At 26.1% G+C, this 7500-nt stretch overlaps 1 long non-coding RNA gene across 1 annotated transcript in view; it reads left to right on the top strand.

Annotated features, from left to right (window-relative positions):
* Window positions 1-7500, top strand: part of LOC136081711 (uncharacterized) — a 25235-nt gene that overhangs the window by 11280 nt on the left and 6455 nt on the right. The window lies entirely within an intron of this gene.

Raw genomic sequence — 7500 nt, forward strand, 5'->3', positions numbered from 1 at the left:
TTGTCATTTAGCAAGTTTAAGATACTTTAACTAACAAAAAAATATTTGAACTGTTAAAAAAAATTTCCCATTTTGGTCAATTTTAATTCAATCATAACTTTTGAATGGTTAATCAAAATAAAATTTTCAGTGTCCTCTTTTTTTCATACATACTGTGGCTTTTTATTTAAAGAAAATCTGAGGTGTTACCTTGGGGATCATTTTATATGGAATTTGTGAGTTAATAGCAAGTTTAAATTTTTGTAACTATTATAATTTCAGAAACAATTCAAGAGAAAAGTTCAAAACCTCTTTCTGCTTGGAACATGTTTTACATGGAAAATAAAGTAATCTACAGTAATTAATACATTTGTAACTTTTTTTCTTTGCATCACATTCAGATGTTGCAGACTAAATGAATGTTTATTAAAGAAATATTGAAAATCTGCTGTAAGGTTACTTTGCTATTTAAACCTGACTTCTTTCTTTAGTATGGCACAGAACTGTTTGAAATGGCTGTAGTGTTCGTCTGCGCAATTTTCATTTTAAAAAATAAATAAAATTATACCCCGAATGCTGAAAGGCTTATCTTTCTAACAATGTATGATTGTCTAATAGGTTTATTTATAAACATCTTTTTAGAAATAAAATTGTTAAGATAAGGTCAGAGTTTTGTCACTTTACCCTATTGATATTACTTCAAACAGTTATATTACAAATTTGTTGTTGTCGTATCTCATTACCTAGATGTTGCAACCTTTAAGACTTCTTGATTTCTTTCGCAGTAATTATTTAAAAATGTTTCAGCTTCTTTTTCATTTGTAAGTAATGCAGAAATATCTGCCTTGAAACATTGAGTTGTTCCCTCAACAGCATTGATCTTAATATTAGCAAATGCAAGCAACTCTAACGCAGTTTCGAAAAGTTCACTTGTGTTTTTTAGACCATTAAATTTCAAGTCCGATACAGGCGATGCAATTAAAAGTGGTTCACTTATGTCAACTTTTTCGCTAGTATTTGCTAACCCTTCTTCTACTTTAATAAATTTATCTCCTTCTTCTGCGTTGTCGAATATATTTTTTATGGTACTCATAGTTATCGCACTATTAAAATCATTACTAAAAGTAATATCACTATTAAAAAATCAATAAAGATAAAATTAGCTTCTGCTCAGTAAACAAAGTGCTGAATCATAGAACATAGCCCAGGAACCCATACCCTCAGGGGTACGGGTCATTACATTTTTGCACCGGGGCAATTATAAAAGAACCCCCCCTAAAATTAATATCACAGCTACAGTGTGCAACACTAAACATTCATCCCTGAATGTGTTGCACAACTACACTACGCATTCAACACTGAATGAATAGCATATCTGTTTTCATTGACCAAATAAAAACTATCAAAACAAAAGTTGAATAAGTTTTTTATTTCTATATAGTTGTTACATTCCATTGCAAAAGACGACAAAGTTAAATTATTTATTACGTTCTGTTTAAGGTCTAATCGCTTGAGCCAAAAGTCCCGCAACCCTTACACAAACATATATAACACAACAACATTTACCACTTACCGAACAATATCATAAACAATTTTAAAACAAACCAAAAAAGTCATTTATTTAAAGTTACAAATATTTACTCATCAAAAAATAAATTTGCGCGATATTGAGTTTTATTAAGATATTGAGATTAATTGTTCACATTTTTTTCATTAATAAATATCCTATTCAGAAATATTTACTTATTTAAGTTATAAACAATTTAAGATGATCGACAATTTCTACAAAAAATTTAATTAAATTTTCTTTGATTTATGAATGCTTTCTCAGTTGCTCTAAAATAAGATGAATAGATGGCCAACAATCAGCCTAATAATTGCATTTTTAGGCTGTGGCATCAGACCCATAACTATTAAAAATAAAATAAAATTTCGCAAAGAAAATGAAAAATGATAATCTAGTCGTCAAATAACTTCGCCATCGTCATAATTTTTGTTTTTATCCTGAAGTTTCTTCAGCCCTACTAACAAAAGAAAACAAATCTCCTCAATAATAAGAAATTTAATTATTATTTATATATATAAATAAATATATATATATAAATATACATATATATATATATACACACACACACACACGCACACACACATAATATTACTTTTTTTGTTTTTATAAAGTTTAATGTTAATTCTTGTATTTTTTTAAAAATTATCTAGTTCCCTTTCACTTTTCCCATGTAACTAACAACTTTTTTGCAAAAGTTTCGATTATTTCATACAACATCTAAGATAATTAGTTAATATTTTGTTTCGTGTTCTTTAACATCAATTAATCTTTTGGGCATGCTGTTAGCCAATTTATTGCATGTTAATGGAGAAATAGAGTTCCATGATACTTGTACAGCTTCCCACAGATTCTTTTTGTTCATAGGCTTTTCCTCGTCTTTTACAATTTTATAAATCTAGCAATTGTGCTGGCCACTCCAATTGTTTTATGCCATTATTTTGGAACCATCTCTTAGTGATGGAAGCCGTATGCTTTGGAAAATTAACATTTTTGAGTATTGACATGTTGTCATCAGCATAAGGAAGCATTATTTCTTGAAGTATATTAGTATAAATATCAGCTGTCATGTCTGTTTAAAAAAAAAAGGACTAATACCAAATGATGAGAAACATCCACACACCATAATAGTTCCACCACCAAACTTCACTATTTTCTTAGTGTAATGTAGGTCAAACTCTTTATTTAGTGGTCTGCAGAATATTTACGGAAAACCTGTTTTCTAGCTTTTATATGTCTTTTTTCAATAAAGGCACACTTCTGAGTGATATTGAAAATAAATTTGCTTTAACTAAACGTCCTCTAATTGTACGCATTTAAATATAAATGTTACATTCAACACTGAAATGTTTTTAATGACGTTGCTGGAGATAAGCGGATCCTTTTTAGCTTCAAGAATAATTAATTATTCTTTTGCATCCTCTAGATTCAACACACTTTAGTGTTTTAAGAGCATTATGAACCATTCCAACAGAACGCTTAATTATTCTTGAAATCTCTCGATATGACTTTCAATCGTTTTTAATTCGTTAAATTACTAATAGCTCAGCTGAGGTGCAGTGAGACTTTCTAGCCATAAAGTCCTAATTTAAAACTGTTTTTTGAGTTATTTTGGTAATAAACACAATAACATTGCAATCTAATTTTAAAAAATAATTACTGGTTTAAAATCCAAAGGTCATACCTTCAACTTCAACAACATTTTTTACTGTGTAAATAATTAACTGAAATATTAGTAATATAATGTATTAGTACACTGTAAATACTTAACTGAACATACATAGAACACTTTTTAATAAAATATACAGTATAATTTTACTCAGTGGCATTGGAATGTAATAGCAGTTTGATAAGTTGGATAAAACAAACGTATCAATCTGCTAGAGTTCAGGATTTGAGGGGGGAGGGGTAGATGTAACCGTCTTTGACTAAATATGAAGGAGGCTGGCAATTCTTTTCCTACGCGTGTGGTACACTGAAAAAGTGATGATTGAAATTTAAAGAAAAAGAAAATTTCTTTTTTTTTACCAGTAAATTTTGAGCCATTTTAAACAAAGTTGTTAGTTACATGGGAAAAGTAAAAGCTTGAGGAAGAGCTTAATAGTTTAAAATTTTTTTTTTTTATTAACATTAAACTTAAAAAAAAAACAAAAAAAGTGAATCAGTTATCATCAATAAGTGTGAATAAAATGTATTTCTCTCACTCACTCTCTGTATATATAAATATATATATATATATATATATATATATATATATATATATATATATATATATATATATATATCTATATATAAATACATATATATATTTATTTTATGATTTTGAATAGAAGGGATAGAGACATACAATAAAAAGCTAAATTATTTTGAATACGTTATAAATTTGTTTGAATTTTTTATGCGAAGATTTAGATAGACCGTTGCAGTAATAAAATTGTTTTTTTATAATGCCACATGCAAATACAATTGCAGCATCTTAGGTAAGATATATCCCAATATAGTACAGTATTAAGTAAGTGTTATAATAAAACACAAAAATTTATGTGCTGGTCTGTAAAGAATGTTATATATAACACATATATACATAATATATAACTATAAACATTTATATATATATACAAATAAATAAATATATATATATTTATATAACTATGTGTATATATATACATATATATATATATATATATATATATAAATATATCTATATATATATATATATATATAAAATGAGAAAATGAAGAATAATAAGAAAGACTTATTGCTGCTTTAACCTTAACCCTCAGTCTAGGGAAAAATAAAATCCTAAAAACAGCCTTGAATAACCATGTAAGGTTATTCAAGGCTGTTTTTAGGACTTTAAGGTATCGTAAAGTTATATTTGAATTATATTTATTGTTAACTACTTCAACCTGTTTGTTGCCCAAACCTTTAAGAACCCAAACCGGTATACTATTTTAAAAATAGTCTTTATACATCACTGATATATGTTATTTTTCAATATATGAGTAAATGCTGTTCTATCACAAACCTTCATTGCCCAGGTTTCACTGCCAACTATCAGAATACTCTGAAAAGAGATATAGCTTTGCTTCAATCTTTATTGATGAATCTTTTTGTTAATCGCTTATTTGAATACTATTATGATAATACTATTATCATAATAATTATGCTATTATAATTTACGAGCGTTTAAAACTCGTTTATTCCTAGGGAGTTTTGTTGATTACGATAAGTTGTATATATAAATTGTAAAATAACACGTATCAAACGGAGTTCTTAAACGTAAATAAATCATTTATAAATCATTACCATCCAACTTTCCTGCCCTTTTTGAATAGCTTATTTAGTTTAACTATATGTTATCAGCTATATTGGTCCAATAAATTTATTTACTGCAAACAAATAAAGTTTATCTTTTATCCCCTCTAAATACTTTATTTAGCAATTTTAAAAAAAAACATACATATATATATATCTATCTATATATATATATATATATATATATATATATATATATATATATATATATATATATATATATATATATATATATATATATATATATATATATATATATATATATATATATATATATATATATAGGTATGTGCCATGAAAATTTTAAATTAGATAAATTCTTGGTTGTTATATATCATTAGAAAGAGCTTCGATTCAATATTGTAAAAGTGAAAAAATTATCAAAATCGAACAATTCCATAAAAAGTTATGTCGTTTTAGTACCGATTTTTCGATATATGGATTTGTTGAAGAAAGTGTGGTCAAAAAAATGTTTTTAAGCACTAAAAGTTTAATAACTTTGTCAATTCTTATCCAAATGTTTATAACTTGGTATCAAAAGATAGATGTAATAGTAACCTACAAATTTATATAGGTCCATAGTCACCGGGCGTATCCAAGGGGCTAGAGGGGGCAACCAAACGCCACTTTTACCAGCAAAAAATGAAATTTTTATTCATAAAAGATCAATTTTTCAATGAATTTTTTTAATTTTTATATGCAATAAATTGCTATAATTTCCATGTAGACTGCCACCAAATAGGAGAGGTTAATTTTTTGAGTTAGGGTATATGTGGGGTAATGATTTAACACACCCTATTATTAAAAACGATTCATTATAAATATTTTGATTCTTATTAAAAAGGCTTTTTTAAAATCATCACAATAAAATTTATAATCTACAACATTACAACAAACAAAGCTGCACACTCATTGATTCGGGGGAAGGGGGTGTGTCCACACCCCCTCCAACCTAAAAAAACATAAAATACTTTATTTAAAATTTTGTTAAAAAAAAAGAAAAAGAAAAAAAGCAATGACTTTAAATAATATATTGAAATACAAAACACAATACACATTACCACCTTACAAGTTGGTGTTTTCATATTTTTTTGTTTTAAAATAATATTTGAATTAATTTGAGTCTTGGCTTTTAGTTAATGATTAATATATTAAATTCCAATAATGAAACTAAATATAAATTATTGTTAACAATAGACACGACGTGAACGTAAGCCAGAGCCGTCTATCAAAAAAATTGCGAGTTCCACTACTCGCTGTACATTTATTTTGCAAGTTCCACTACTCGCTGTACATTTATTTTGCAAGTTCCACTACTCGCTGTACATTTATTTTGCAAGTTCCACTACTCGCTGTACATTTATTTAGCAAGTTCTGCTAATTGATATATATTTATTTTGCAGGTTCCACTACTCGAGGTACATTTATTTTGGATGCTCCGCTTGTTGAAAATTCGGAATGCTCAAAATATGAAATTGATATGACCCAGATTAGCAATATTTAACCAATTTATGTCTTGCATTGCATACTTTGCTATCGTACAATTAATATGCTCACATACAGCGATCAATTTGAATTACGAAAATATTAACTCACCTGATACAATATCAGCAACCAACTGTAATTTTTTGTGTGTTTTATTTGTATATATATATATATATATATATATATATATATATATATATATATATATATATATATATATATATATATATATACACACATAAAGATATAGCTATTGTGTTTTATTTGTATATATATATACATATATATATATATATATATATATATATATATATATATATATATATATATATATATATATATATATATATATATATATATACACACACACACACACAAATAAAACACAATAGCTAAATGCTAAAATTAAATAAACAAAGAACCAAGAAACACAATAAAATTCACCTATTCTCTTATCTCTTTCAGATATCTTACTTTTTTTGCCAATCTTGTTTTTTCTTTTTGTCATTTCTTTAGGCATTATAATATTAATTCTAAATATTATTTCATTGTTGCATTAAACAAATTTTATCTATGTAATCTAATGTACATTAAAACTTTATCTAATGAGTAATTAAGTATTTATTGTAAAGTTATATTTTGACAAAATATGACTTTACTAAATTTTTGTAAACATTATTAAAGTACACTACAAATATATTGTAATTAGATTAAAATTACACTTTAGAACCTGAAGTATAAATTAAGCCTTTTAATCGAAAATTTTTAAATTTAACTTAAAATTTAAATTAAATTTGAAAGTAAACTGATTAAAGGATGGACAATAATATTAAGTTAATAATATTATTAATATGAAGTTTCCGATAGACCCCCTCTACCATATGAGGCGTAAAATTGCCGAAATTATGTACCTTTTTTGTGCATTGTAGTAATGAATGTGTGCATCCAAATAATGCAATAAAATTTGGCAAGAATATAGAAAATAGATATAAAAACAAACGCAAATAGTTTTAATAGTACGCACTACCTTCCTTCGATAGGAATTTAACGAACGATCGACATCAAAAATTTTGATACCCATTAACTTTATATAAATGTAAGTAACTTCAAAAACAGCAAACACTAACAGAAAGTATAATTATTTCAATTTTTAA

Source organism: Hydra vulgaris, chromosome 06, assembly GCF_038396675.1.
Source record: "Hydra vulgaris chromosome 06, alternate assembly HydraT2T_AEP".
Taxonomy (NCBI): Eukaryota; Metazoa; Cnidaria; class Hydrozoa; order Anthoathecata; family Hydridae; genus Hydra; species Hydra vulgaris.